Here is a 13,929-nt window from a genome sequence, read left to right as displayed (position 1 = left end):
GAGAATGCTGGAGCTCCCTGGTGCGGCGCAATCCGACTGCCCTCAGCATGAGGTGGTCTTCTTTCCTTTGTATGCTGCGGGAGATGAGGGACCTACGAGAACTGAATCTTTTCCTCTTTATAGGTGGCGGGAGCTGAGGGATCTCCGAGAACTCCATCTTTTCCTCCTCTTTTTAGGTGGCGGGAGCTGAGGGACCTCCGAGAACTCCATCTTTTCCTCCTTGTAGGTGGCGGGAGCTGAGGGACCTCTGAGAACTCCATCTTTTCCTCCTTGTAGGTGGTGGGAGCTGAGGGACCTCCGAGAACTCCATCTTTCCCTCCTCCTTGTAGGTGGCGGGAGCTGAGGGACCTCTGAGAACTCCATCTTTTCCTCCTTGTAAGTGGCGGGAGCTGAGGGACCTCCGGGAACTCCATCTTTTCCTCATCTTCGTAGGCGGCAGGAGCTGAAGGACCTGCGAGAATTGAATCAGAGTTCCCGAGGGTATTTTCCCGTTGGGGGCTCTCCGATGCTTAAGTTAGCACTCTTATTGTAGAGACCTTTTAAGATAATATGAGAGAGCTAGAGAGCAGGGTTACTCCCCTTTTTTCCATCCCCCTCCCCTTTGGGGGGTGAGGTCTTTATATACCGGAGTCCTCGCGGGTTAGGTGGGTGAAAAGCCTCCAAACGGTAAGACTCATCGCATCCTGTCAGAACCGGGGTACGGTGGTGAACTCCTCAAGGTCGTCAGGTTGGCGCTTGTGTCAGGCGGCCAGGTCTGCGCCTGGGCCGGGTTGTCAGAGGGGTACCTGCGTCAGTCGGCGGGTCAATGTCTAGGCCAGGTCGTCAGGTCGGCGCCTGTGTCAGTCGGCGGGTCAGTGTCTAGATCAGGTCGTCAAGCTGGCGCCTGTGTCAGTCGGCGGGTCAGTGTCTAGGCCAGGTTCGTCGGTGGGCGCCTTGGCTGGATCATGCGCTAGGCTGGTCCAGGTCGGCCAGGTCGCGCAGGCCGTGCACAATTAGCGCAGGCCGCGCACAGTTCGCGTGTGTCATGTGCAGTTCGCGCGCGCCGCGCAGGTCGCGTGTGCCGCGCGCAGGTCGCGCAGGTCACGCCAGGCCGGCCAGACTAGTGCCCTGGTGGGTCACCAACTTCGTAAGTTTGTTGGCTGGGTGTTTTCCTAGTTGTCACGAGGTGCCACGTGTCACAATTTTACTGGAGGGCCAAATCTACCCTCATCACCTCCCATTGAATGTTCTCGAGTGAACAGCTTCAGTCAGGGCAAACAGGTGCGGGCAGTCTTGAGAATATCTCCATACTTATGTGCTTTATATCATGGGAAGATATTCCCAATGCAAGGTTGGGAAAGGCTGTTAGAACGGTGTGGGCATAGATTTGCCCTAACTGAAGCCGATCTCGAATTGCTTGCATGGTCTCCACTACAAACAACCAATGAACCTACCAACTAAGCCACCATCGTTCATTTTTGAGAAAAGTTCAATTATTCTCTATAGGGCTACAAGCATGAAAGGTATCTATATGGCTATAAGCATAACATTTGGGTACTTTGGTGCATTTCCCATCAAAGCACCCAAATGAAAAGCTATAATTATACATTAACAAGCAATAAAAGAAGTCAAAACTACCTCAAATGACATCATTTAGAACAAAACGTAATTTTTGAGCCTCTAAAAGAACTCACGTAATTTTGAAGGCGACCAATTGAAATTAACTTTTCATAAGTTGCATTTTCATTAAGGTCTCGTGCTTTGCTCTCCTTGAGAATAGTGCGCATGTTCTCTCGCAAAAAATGTTTCTTTTGATGTGATTTCTTTGTCTAATAGGGTTAGTCGAAACATAATTGATGAATCAATTTTTATCGATGTATCGATTTTTTGGCTAAGTACCTCATCATTTGGTCTCTTCCAAGTGACCAATGACTCAGGCTGAAGTGGAGAACTTTGGTTGTCGAGCTGAGTCAAGCTGGGCAGGCTAGGTGGCGAGTTGACTATAGTGCCCAGCTGCCTATGAGGTGTCGAACTAACCAGGTGGTGAGTTGCCTGTGAGGTGCCGGGTTGACCAAGTGTCGAGCTGCTTGTGAGGTGCCGGGTTGACCAGGTGGGCGGGCTGGATTGATGAGCTCCGTTGCTCTTTAGAGACTTGCAAGGAACCAAATGTTAGAGGACCCAGGGTGGCTAACCCGACGAGGTCGCTCCGATGCTTAAGTCAGTACTCTCATAGTAGACTACGAGCTAAAAATCACAAAGTCTGAGAGCTAGAACTTGCTTATTTGTTTGCTTGCTCGCTCGCTGTCATTGGGGTTGGTGCCTTTATATAGGCCTTGCTCACGTACCGCCCCCAAGATCTCCAGGAGGTCATGCCTAACTGGTTCGAGATCCTCGGAGGTAACTGCCATGCACGTTGACCATCTTCTAGAATGAGGGCCAACCTCCAATGATCGTGGGGTATGCATGTCGAATTTGTCGGCGAGCATGTCTCGTAGGTCGTCAGGTCAACGCATGTGCCAAGTTGGCGCTTGGGCTAGGCCACTAGGTTGGACACCATCAACTTGGAAAGTTGTTGACTGAGTGGTTCCGAGTGTCACCTAGCTATTCTGAGATGCCATGTGTCACAATGTCATTGGAGGGCCAAATCCGCCCTCATCATTTGCCCCCCACTCCCGAGCTGAAAGTAACTCGGCGAAGGGAGCGGATTTCTCCTTTTGGCCCAGAATGAATAATTTGATGAGCTCGTAAGCATCGATTCAATTCCTTAGGCTCTAGGAGCGACTCGCAATTCGCTCATTGATTTTGCCCATGCCGAAGAGGCGACTAGGTCTTATGTGGTGATAAGGTCTTTGCCAGTTCGGTATTTTGGCTGTTAGGCTCTAGGAGCGACTCGTAGTCCACTCTCCTTGATTTTGCTCATGCCGAAGAGGCGACTGGTATTTTAGCCCTTAGGCTCTAGGAGCGACTCGTAGTCCACTCTCCTTGATTTTGCCCATGCCAAAGAGGCGACTAGGTCTTATGTGGTATCGAGGTCTTCGCTAGTTCAGTACTTTAGTGCTATGGCCGCACTGCATCAGCCTTGTGACGCCGGTCACCCACTCCTACAATAAGCTACTAGGAGCTCGACCTACGAGGGCAGCACTACTGACTTTAGGTCACCAGCTCACACGGGAGCCTTGGAAGGCTCGACCAGCAAGGGCGTCCATGCACTCTATTGGTCGCCAACTCCCACGGAAGCCACAAAGAGCTCATCTTTGTAGAGGGGACCTCGCGAAGAGGACTGATAAGGCTTTATCCGAGTTGAAATAAAGTTGGTAGAACTGCTTAGTCTGTTAGCTATCAACTTCCTGCATAGTCTTTGAGTTCATAAAAAATGGAAACTGTAAAGCGAGAGCTTTAGTTTCTAAAAAGTGAGGACTTAGCTTTCTGGAAGAAGAGGACTTAGCCTTTTAGAGGATGAGAAAGCTTTTTGTAGTGTTTCCCACAGACAACGCCAATTGGTGAATCAACTTTTATCGATGTATCGATTTTTTGGCTAAGTACCTCATCATTTGGTCTGCTTCCAAGTGGTTGATGACTCAGGCCAAAGTGGAGAACTTTGGCTGCCGAGTTGAGTCGAGTTGGGCAGGCTAGGGGGCGAGCTGACCAGGTGGGGGTCGACCAGGTGCCGAGCTGCCTGTGAGGTGCTGGGTCGACTAGGTGTCGAGCTACCTGTGAGGTGTCTAGGTGGCAAGCTGCCTATGAAGTGTCAGGCTGCCTAGGTGGCGAGCTGGATTGATGAGCTTTGTTGCTCTTTAGAGACCTGCAAGGAACCAAATGTCAAAGGACCCGGGGTGGCTAACCTGGCGAGGTCACTTCGATGCTTAAGTCAGTACTCTCATAGTATCACAAAGTCTGAGAACTAGAACTTACTTACTTGCTTGCTTGCTTGCTCGCTGTCATTGGGGTTGGTGCCTTTATATAGGCCTTGCTCACGTACCGCCCTCGAGATCTCTGGGAGGTCATGTCTAACTAGTCCGAGATCCTCAAAGGTAACTGCCGTGCATGTTGACCATTTTCCGGAACGAAGGCCAACCTCCAAGGATCGTGGGGCATGCATGCCGAATTTGTCAGTGAGCACGTCTTGTAGGTCGCCAGGTCAACGCCTGAGCCAGGCCGCCAGGTTGGACACCATCAACTTGGCAAGTTGTTGCCTGAGTGATTCCGGGTGCCACCTAGTTGTTCTGAGGTGCCATGTGTCACAATGTCATTGGGAGATAAGGGAAGGCATGAAGAGGGAGATGGTATACTAGCTAAGAAGGGGAACGTAGATGAATAAGCAAGGTTGAATTGGAAGAAAATGATCAATTGCAAAGTCCTCATTGAGCATCAAGTGAACCACTAGGGAGTTAAGAGGATGAAATGGGAGATGCAAGGTAAGGGACGCAATAATTTAGTTAACAATATAGTAAATGATGGTTGTTCCTTGTATCCTTTCAATGATAAAGGAATATGAGGAGATTCGTAGAAGAAGGACCCTAGTCTTTCATGAATAATGTAATCTTGGTTGGTCAATATGAGAAGGAGATAGGTATAACAAAAGTTCCAATATGGGAGATTGTTCTCTAGGTCTAGATCCATGGCCTCCCTCTTGTTCAAAGGTCTAATGCAATGACAATGAGGTTTGGGGAAAAGGTAGGGGTAGTGCTTTAGATTGAGTAGGAGAGGAGTGATAAACCTTGGAGAGCATTTTATAAAGTTAGTTTCAAGTCTCTATACATATATTATTAAATCTAGGTCACTTGTTGATTCATCCCAACATAGGGTTTCTTTAGATGGAATTCAGGTATAGGATATTGCCTATTTTCTTTTACAAGTGTGGCAAGATTTGTCCTGATGATAGACATTGCTCAAAGAAGGATAAGGGAGAGGAAGATAAGTTAGGGAAGGAGGATAAGTAAGAGAAAAGTTTGTTTGCTCTAGGAAGAGTAGGACCTGAATGCGAGTAGAATATTGTGAGCTCTGGAAAGCTCATAGCCATTTCACAAAAACGGAGTCACCACCCATTTTTTCATAGGAAATAGGCCCTCGTTCTAGATTTGAAAATTTGATTTATCTTCAAAATAGTGACTCCACCTTCTACATGAACGACACTCAGCCAAGAGATTCTAAGTTCGAAAGGATTAGGAGAAGGAAGGTGTTAGGCACCCCTATCTCCAAGCTGTAAAAGATAGCTCGATATGGAAGTTGTTTAGGCTCTATTTGCAATGAAAAAACAGTAAAGACAATTGCTAAGAATTCCTAAAATCAAGTAAAAACATTCACAAATCCTTTCAAAATTGATTTGAGGTGATGTTATCGGGTCTTAGGTACTAATTTCCATAAGACCCTCACCTTTTTACATCTTTATATCACTTTGGAATAAGCTGAGAATGTGAGTTCCTATGGTTTCAAGACTTCAAGCAACCCAAAATCACATTAGAAAAAAATGAATACGAACTTGAGTTAAATAATAGAATGTAAGGCTTACCTCTCTTATGTAGGTGATCTTGACTAAGGTTCTCCAACAGCTAAAATGCGTTAAGAGAATGCTTGCACGAGCTATTAAGCTGGGGAGTGCTTATGGCTACAAACCTCTAGTTTGAGAAATAGTTGGTGAATTTAAGTTTGGGGTTCATGTGTTGAGGGATTTCTACCAAATGGGGTTTTTTTAGAGGCTATAAATGCTTTTGAGGTTTCTTTTGCCTTTTGTGCTTGAATTAGGTATCTATTTATAGAGAAATGTGGGAAAACTAGGTCGAAATATCGCTCAATCACAAAGCATGAGCTTTAGGAGAGCATTCTTATGAAAATGGTAAAGATTTTGAAAGGAAAAGGCGTATAGCTGACCTTACTTCTTTGTACAACATTTTTCCTTAATATGGGGTGGACCTTTATATGTTTTGTGCGTCCAATGAGAGTTTGGGGTGTGTTTAACGTTACAATCTTGTATTTGGAGTTGCTATTGACATAAAACGTAAATTTGATTTACCAATAAATGCTATTTTGTTTTTTCTTAACTTTAAATGGGGGTATCTTTGGGTTTTTGGGATTTTTTAAGTCTATTAGGATAAAATTTATTGGTCCAAGTGTTTGAACAAGTCAATCATGGGTCTAAGGTTAAAACAAATGAAAAGGCAATTTAATCTCGCGCGTTAAAATTGAACATTTCTAACTTAACAATTAAACCGGTGAATTAAGTTCTAGAATTTGACATACTAGGATTTTTAGGTCTTTGATCATAGTGGTGATGTCCAATTTGTCTAATAAGGTTAGTATGATGAAGATCCATGGCTGATAAGCTTTAGTCAACGAGATTTACTAAAACATAATCTTCATTCGATGAAGGGTCAAATGATGATATTTTGGAATAAAATTTGGTGGGAGGATTTTTTTGGATGTCTTAAATTTAATGGGAGTAACGAATCTATGATCAAATACGTGGATTAAAGGATTTGGTTCATATCAAGGTTTTGGTTTATGGTTCGCCAACCAATAAGAAGGTCCAAAATGAAATCTTGCTTGTTTATTTTGAGGATTTTGGACTTATGACATTACCTTTTGTTGTGGTTTAATCATAAATGTTAAATTGAAATCTTTATGGATTGGATTTTGAGTTGAAATTTGGTGTGTGGGCATCGAAATGGTTGTTTGTCATAAATTTGATGTGGTGTTTGGGCAGGAGTGTATCACCGTGTCTTTGGGGCAATGAATGTGTCGGATTTGGATTTACGGAGTTAAGGTTTGAATGAAGGTTCAAAATATCGCAATGCATTGTGTTGAATCAATCGATATTGATACATGTAATTGTTTCGATTCCTCTTCTTCCATTAATTTTGTTAATGTATATTTAATACTGAATCTCTCTCAATAATGTGGTCAATAACTCTTATATTTAAGTCTAATTTCTCTTTCATTAATTAGTTAATTACTCTTATATTTAAGGTAAATTTAAATTTGAATTTTAGCGCCTAATTAAAATTCTCTCATTAATTCCGCTAGTTAATTATTAATGACCACCTCTCTCATTAATTTTGTTTTGTTAGTATAAAAACTACAAACTTTAATAATAACAAGAATTAAACCTTGTCGACTAAATTTTAATAGCCGTAAGTTCACCATTAAGCTACACCTATTTGTTATTATGATTATATTCATTTTTAGTCTTAAGTAAATTTTATCTTTTCTTAGTTATTCCATCATTTTTCAATGGTTAATAATTGGATCCCGATATGTCACACTTTATATAAACCATTGAATTATTTTTTTTTTACATTTAAATAATTTATTTATAATCATATAAAACTTATAATTATTGTTAGTAATATATTTTTTAGAATTTATTTGAATTTCCTAGCATATTTATATGTATCTTAATTATTCGTTTGTATCCAAAGCGTATCCTTATACGTCTGTTAAAATTGTATTTCTGATACACCCTACATTTCCAATACTTTGAACCTTGGTTTGAACATCACGTAGATTGGGACTGTTAGAGATGAGGTTCGCGTGATGGACATTGAATCTTTAGGGTTTGGTCATGAAATTCAATGTGCAACTAAGATTTTGTTTTCTATGTCTATGGATCATGTCTAATCGAATGTTTGATGTTGATTTCAATGCTCTTATTTGTTGTGTGAATTCCGTCAAAATATTGGAATTTTGGGTTTTAACAAGTCTTAAGTTGATCTGGTTGTGTTTTCAACTTTTGGGGTCTAAATGCAGGGTATAAAAATATGGGGTGAAGGGACCGAGCAAAAATTGGACGTTGATAAATATCATACCAAACCAGAGAATGGAGCAAGAATTCAAATGACCATAGAAAATGAGCCTGATTGAAACAAATTGCCAACAGGGGAGGGGAAGATAGGAATTGACACTATTAAAAATGCTAGGAAGTGGTGAGAGATAGGCACATTAGGTGGCAATCCAAGGAGTGACATTGATTCAGGTGAATCTTCCACACGTATAGGAAAGGGGGAGTTAGGTAATAGTAGTCGTTGTTGTGTTAATTGAAATGCCATTATGTTGGATGTGGGAACAAACTTAGGGGACAAGGTACTTGCAAAGGAGCAAAATGTCACTTTCAATGTTAATCACTAACACAATCTGGTGGTGCTCCAATCACTGAATATGAAATAAGACTAAGGGTAAATTTTGTTGCCAAACATCACCATAAACCTTTTGGACCTACTTTTAAAGTCTAGTGAGACCTGAGGTGCATACCCTGAGACATGATAGGCCATATTCATTAGGTGAGCAAGAAGAGGGCGACTATGAATACTTGGGACAAAGGGAGGATAAGGATTAAACTCAATGAATCTAGCTTATCAAGCTGAGTTATAAACATTGATGTAGTCAACTCATTTTCAAGTGATAATATGGGACATCATAATTCATTAGGTCAGATGAACTTCAATTCGATTTTTGTTATCTATTTTACTAAAGACTAGGTGAGTCTAACGGTGTACTAGGGTTGCCAAGATAAATGAGGACTTTATTTTGGAACTTCTAGGTTCTAGGGCACCCTTGAGTAGTTCAAACTTTATTGGTCCATACTCATTCCTTATATTTAGTCTTCCTGATTGACATTAAAGTTTTCTTTGATACGATCTTGCTTGTTTTTGAGACATTAAGGTTTTTTAGTTATGCAATCGTTGAACTAGGTGGCTTATCTAGAAGATTAAACTTAGCTTGGATAGATGATTTGGATCTAGAAATTTTGAGTAGCTTAAACCGAATTATCGATTCTCAACTAGCTTAGAAGGTTTAGAAAGTAAGCTAGAGGTGCACATGTGTCCATGGAGAGCCAAACAAAAGGTCCAAGGTACAAGCATGGAATCTCATTGGCCAAAATGCTACTAGGGATGTTCATGAAACCAATTAAGCTGACTAACCCAATTAATTCGACCCAAATTGACTGCTTTTCAAGTAGTCTTGGTTGGTTTTGATTCCTTAATTATGAAAACCCGAAAGGTCATGTCAGTTTCAGTTTGATCGTATATAAACTGACAAAAACTAAACCAACCCGACTGTCATATACATATATACTTTGTTAGCGGTTAGCACTCCTTTCTTTTCAATGCTTTCACATATCCCATAAAAAGCTGTAGAGAGACCTTAAAAAAGTAATAAAGCTAACAAGATAAAGAGGTAATATTGTTTACACTGAGAAGTCTTTCAATTATGTTCTTAATAAAATAGTGGGGTTACAAGTAAAAAGTTGACAAAGGCAGACAATATATTTATTGTCAATGCCAAATAAGTTATTTTATAATAATATTTTATCATAAAAAGTTGTTATTATTATAGGTTTGCTACATGCAAAATTGAAAAGAATTCTTTTTAACTTGGGTTTAAAAAGGAGAATGTTAGTTCGGTTTCCAACCGATTACAACCTTAGGTACATTTAGTTTTGCTTGGTTTTCTATTAATTAACTTTGGCCAATTTTGGTTGACTTATAAGTCAACCCGAGATGGTGGGTTCGGTTGACAAAAACATGTGAAGCCAAACCAACCCAACTCATGAACAACCCTAATTGCTACTTCAATAAATATCCCTTGGATTCTTTTGGGAGACTTTTAATTAAGTTTTTTCTAAGTGGTGAGAATAGGGGTGGTCTGATCAAAGAGTAGGAGATAATAATACTAGGGAGAGGTTGGGGTGTAAACAAATCGAATCCGAATCAAATTAGGCAATATTTGAATTTGAATTCGATTAGAAAATCCGATATCTTATGGATATTGAAAATTAATATTCAAATTGCAAACCAATTAAATATTTAAATATTCAATTCAACCAATTAATTATTTTATAAATGATTTATATAAAGCATCCAAAGTATATAAGTTATTTATATAATTTAACTATTATATATATTATATAAAGCATTTAAATTCTTTATATATTATATATAATAATTAAATAATTGGTTGAATTTGGATATTTATTGAATCAAATAAGGTCATATCCGAATTCGAATCTGATTAAATATTCGATATGAATAGGATATCTGAAGTCAACTAATTAGATATTCGAATTATCCGAATTCGATTCTATTGTTGCCAAATATGGAGTCGAGTGCAACAATGTAATTTCTAGCGTTCGAGGCCGACGGGTCCAACCTACTGAGAGAAAGAAAGAAGATGTCAGAGGCCCCAGGAGTTATCCCAGGGGTGAAGGCTCCGACGATCAAGTTAGCAGAGGGCTTTGGCCTTTGAGGGGTTGGACCAAGCAAGAGAGGATACTTAGAGATTGAGTTCCAGTGTGTGTTTACCTTAATGTGGGAGCCCCTTTTTATAATTGGAGTTACCTGAGAGGATGAGTAGTTGGGAACGGGTAGCTGTAGTTGGTGATGGATGGTCAGGGTGCGTTCAGCCAACACCACGTGTTAGGATCCGTGGGATGGCCGGGATGGATCTGGCCGGCGCCATGTGTCAAGATCTGTAGGTCGGCCAGATACCCCCACATCATTTACCCCCACTCTCGAGGCCATAGTGACCGAGGTTGGTTGATAACTGCTCCTTCACTATAGAGCTCTTCTCGAATGCAAAGAGTATAGTACATTTGTGTGGCGGCCTCGATTTCGACCAAAGAGAGTAAAGTACATTTGCGTCTTGGCTGTAGAGCTCTTCTCAATGGCTATGTGACAATTGCTCCTCTGTTCACCCTTTGCGTCAATAAAGGACTATCCCAGGCCAAAGGGACATGACTGTGGCCCGTGCAGGCATATGCTATCTGTGTTTGTTGTCCAAGCCTTGCATGGGCATTGATGTCATATGTCGTATGTTCATACATAGGATGGGCTTTGTATGTCCTTACACAAGACGAGCATCATATGTCCATACGGAGGGCGAGCGTTGGGGTTGACTGAATGAAGCCATGTACGAGACGGTGCAGGGGGTCCGATTCGGTAAATCCTTGAGCCGTAGTCGATGGGTGAACCGGCCTTGTCTCTTGGTGTCGTTTGGCCTTTGAGGTCGGTGCCACATTGAGCCCGTCAGTTCGGGCTGTCAGGTTGATAGGTCCGTGACTGTTGGATCAGTTGGATTTGAGCCATACATTTTTTCTTTAAATAGGGAAACTGGTTGAGTGACTCTCCACCATTTGCTTGAAACCTTCCACCTTGGATCTACTGAGGACACCTCGACTATCAACAACCAATCCCTTAGACCTTCTTCAATTAACATCTTTAGGTAAAGAATTGTTGCCTCCAACATGTTAGCCTCGAATTATGGTTGTGAGGCTTATAACCTTCATGACTGGAATACTCCTAACAACACTCCTATTAGTGATGGGAGTGATAGTAGTGACTCTAAGGGCTCCTCTCGGATGTCAAGTTTGTGCTTCATGGGGCCAAACGTGACCAACGGAGTGGGGACTCTACCAATGAGAATACTGGTTCCACACAGTTGAGGGCCGATGCCCCAGGGAATGTTCTTGGGCACCCTGATGTGGTAGACATGGATGAGGCTGAGGAATCCATGACCGAGGAGCGGGCCAAGGCTAAGCGCCGAGGTGCAACGTTACCCCCGCTCTGAATTAGATTGCACTCTCGGCAAGGGGTAAGGTAGCGCATTGGGTGAGAAGTACTATATTCCATGGGACTATAGGGTTAGAGTCCCTTGCATGGGCGACATGTTGTGGCTTGCTCCTAAAGGGGAGGTGTGCATCCACGAGCATTACCTTCACTTCAGGTTACAGTTTCCCTTGCACCCCCTCATTCCCGAGATCATGAACCATTATAACCTTACCCTTAGCCAGCTCGCTCCCAATGTTGTTAGGACGATAGTGGCCATATTGGTGATAACCCACCTTCAAGAGGTGTTAGTGATGCTGAATATATTTTGGAGTTTATTTGCATTGAGAAAGCATCCTGACGGGATGGCTTGTGGTACAACCTGTCTTCTGTTCACAACTGAAAGAATAAATTCTTCTTCGTTAGTTGCCTCCAAGGCTAGTCCTTTTGGTCCAGCTGGGGGAACCTAGACATGATGACTGAGAGGATTACACCACATAGCAATGATGAAGAAAAGGTTGTGATGAGTTGGCTTTGGCTGGGCGGGATGATTCATGCTGGACCCTTGGTGAAGGATGAGGTATTGGTGATGGTGAGCCTTAGTCCTGCCTCCTTGGTACGGATGCTTCCACTATCTGCCAGTTGTAAAATTGATTAAGTTTTGTTGGCACTCTTCTGACTTGTTTGCTTCTCTTATTCGCAGAAATGGAAGGCAATAAGAAGGTGAAGTTGTTGGAGGTGATGTCTAAGAGAGCTGTCAGGAGCATGCCTTATAGGAGGAGGGGGCCACAAGATAGTGAGTTGAGGCCAAGGCGACCGGTAAGAAGACAAGTAACAAGCATAGAAGCACCCTGCAAAAATGATCTGAGACCCTTAGGCCAAAAGACTTCAGTTGTGCGAGCAGTGCTGACCCGAGGGGAGCCTCGATCATCTGATCCATGGAAGAATGAGTCGCTCACCTCTTGTCGGATCTTCCGGTTGACGTGGAGTGTTCAAGAAGGGGACTTCTTGTTGGTTCCTGGTGTTAGCTAGTAGCTAGCGGTAGACATGGTCCTTCCTGGGGATTGCCAGTCTTGGACATAGTATTCGATGGATTCAGTTTGGGACACACTTTGGGAAAAGTATGTTGAGGTATGCATACACTTCTTCGAGTATGTTGTGTCGTCGACGTCTTCTTGGTAGTATGTGATTGACGGTTTTCTTTTTTCATGTGCATATATGGTCTCTTGTTCGGTCGGCCTTTTCGATAAGGCTGAGGTGTTGATCTAGCAACTTTAGTTGGCGCAAGAGAAGAATGAGCACCTAAAGCCGCAAGCGGCCAAGGCGTAGTCCGGTCAGGAGGTAGTCAAGGTTTGGGCACACAACGAGCATGAGCATCGCAAGAAGGCTGAGGCCGAGGTGGCAAATAACAGGGATCTCATGAAGGAGCTAAAGTCCTCCTTGGCATCAATGGAGCAGTAGTTGGAAGAGTTGACTGCAAAGGCAGTAAAAAAATATAAGACCTCAGAGGAGCATGTGATGGATCTAACCACCTTTGCTCCCAGGCTTACTTAAAGGGCTATGACGACTGCAAGGCCCAAGTGATGGAGTTCTTTTCGAGCTTCGAATCAGCTAGTTGGATCCGTTCGCCATTGAAGCTTGATAGATAGTTGACGTATAGGGGACAGATGAGAACCTAACCATCGATGCCACTGCCCAGACCGCCGCTCAGACTAGAGGGGGCCAATAAACATTTCCTTGTTTTCTTTTGTTTGGGCTTGCGTGCCCCTAAAACTTGAATACTTTTTCTTCTTCCTTTTTATAAGGGGTCAAATGCCTCCCCCATAAGAGGCCTTTTTTTGTAAAGACATTCGAGTAAATGCAACTTATGTTTCTTGCCAAAAATATGTTCTTCCTTTCTCCTTTTCTCTTCTTTCTCTTCTTCTTCTTTGTTTTGTGCAAGAGGCCAATGCATTCCCTTGAAGAGGCATCTTTATAAAGAAACTTGCTATTCTTTAAAAAAGCAATTATTTATTTTGGAAGTGTTTTTTACTTAGTCTTTCATGAGGATGTTCCATATTAGAGTCCTTTAGGCCAATGTCGACACCACGAGCCGTTCAATAGTAGCTACCAAAGTCTTTGTAACTCTTTGCCTTAGCAAAAAAGAAGGAAATCGATTGTGGCCGAGGCCGACATCATGCTCAATGCGTCATTGCGTAAGGGCTTTGTGGCTGAGGTCACAAGTGGTTGCCTTAGTGGAGAAGTATTGTTTACTTAGTGTTTCATTCATCGTGTTTTTTATTAATTAATTGGACGATGTTGCTCTTTGGCCTCCAAAGACTCACTTCTTTAAGGATCTTTAAGGCCGAGGTCGGGGTTGTGGCCTAGCTTATCAATAGTTGCTGAGGTCTCGGAAGTTCTTGCCTTGGTCATA

This window comes from Nelumbo lutea, chromosome 2 (genome assembly GCF_056320005.1).
Source record: "Nelumbo lutea isolate HS-2025 chromosome 2, American lotus-T2T, whole genome shotgun sequence".
Lineage (NCBI taxonomy): Eukaryota > Viridiplantae > Streptophyta > Magnoliopsida > Proteales > Nelumbonaceae > Nelumbo > Nelumbo lutea.
Note: the sequence above shows the minus strand (reverse complement) of the source record.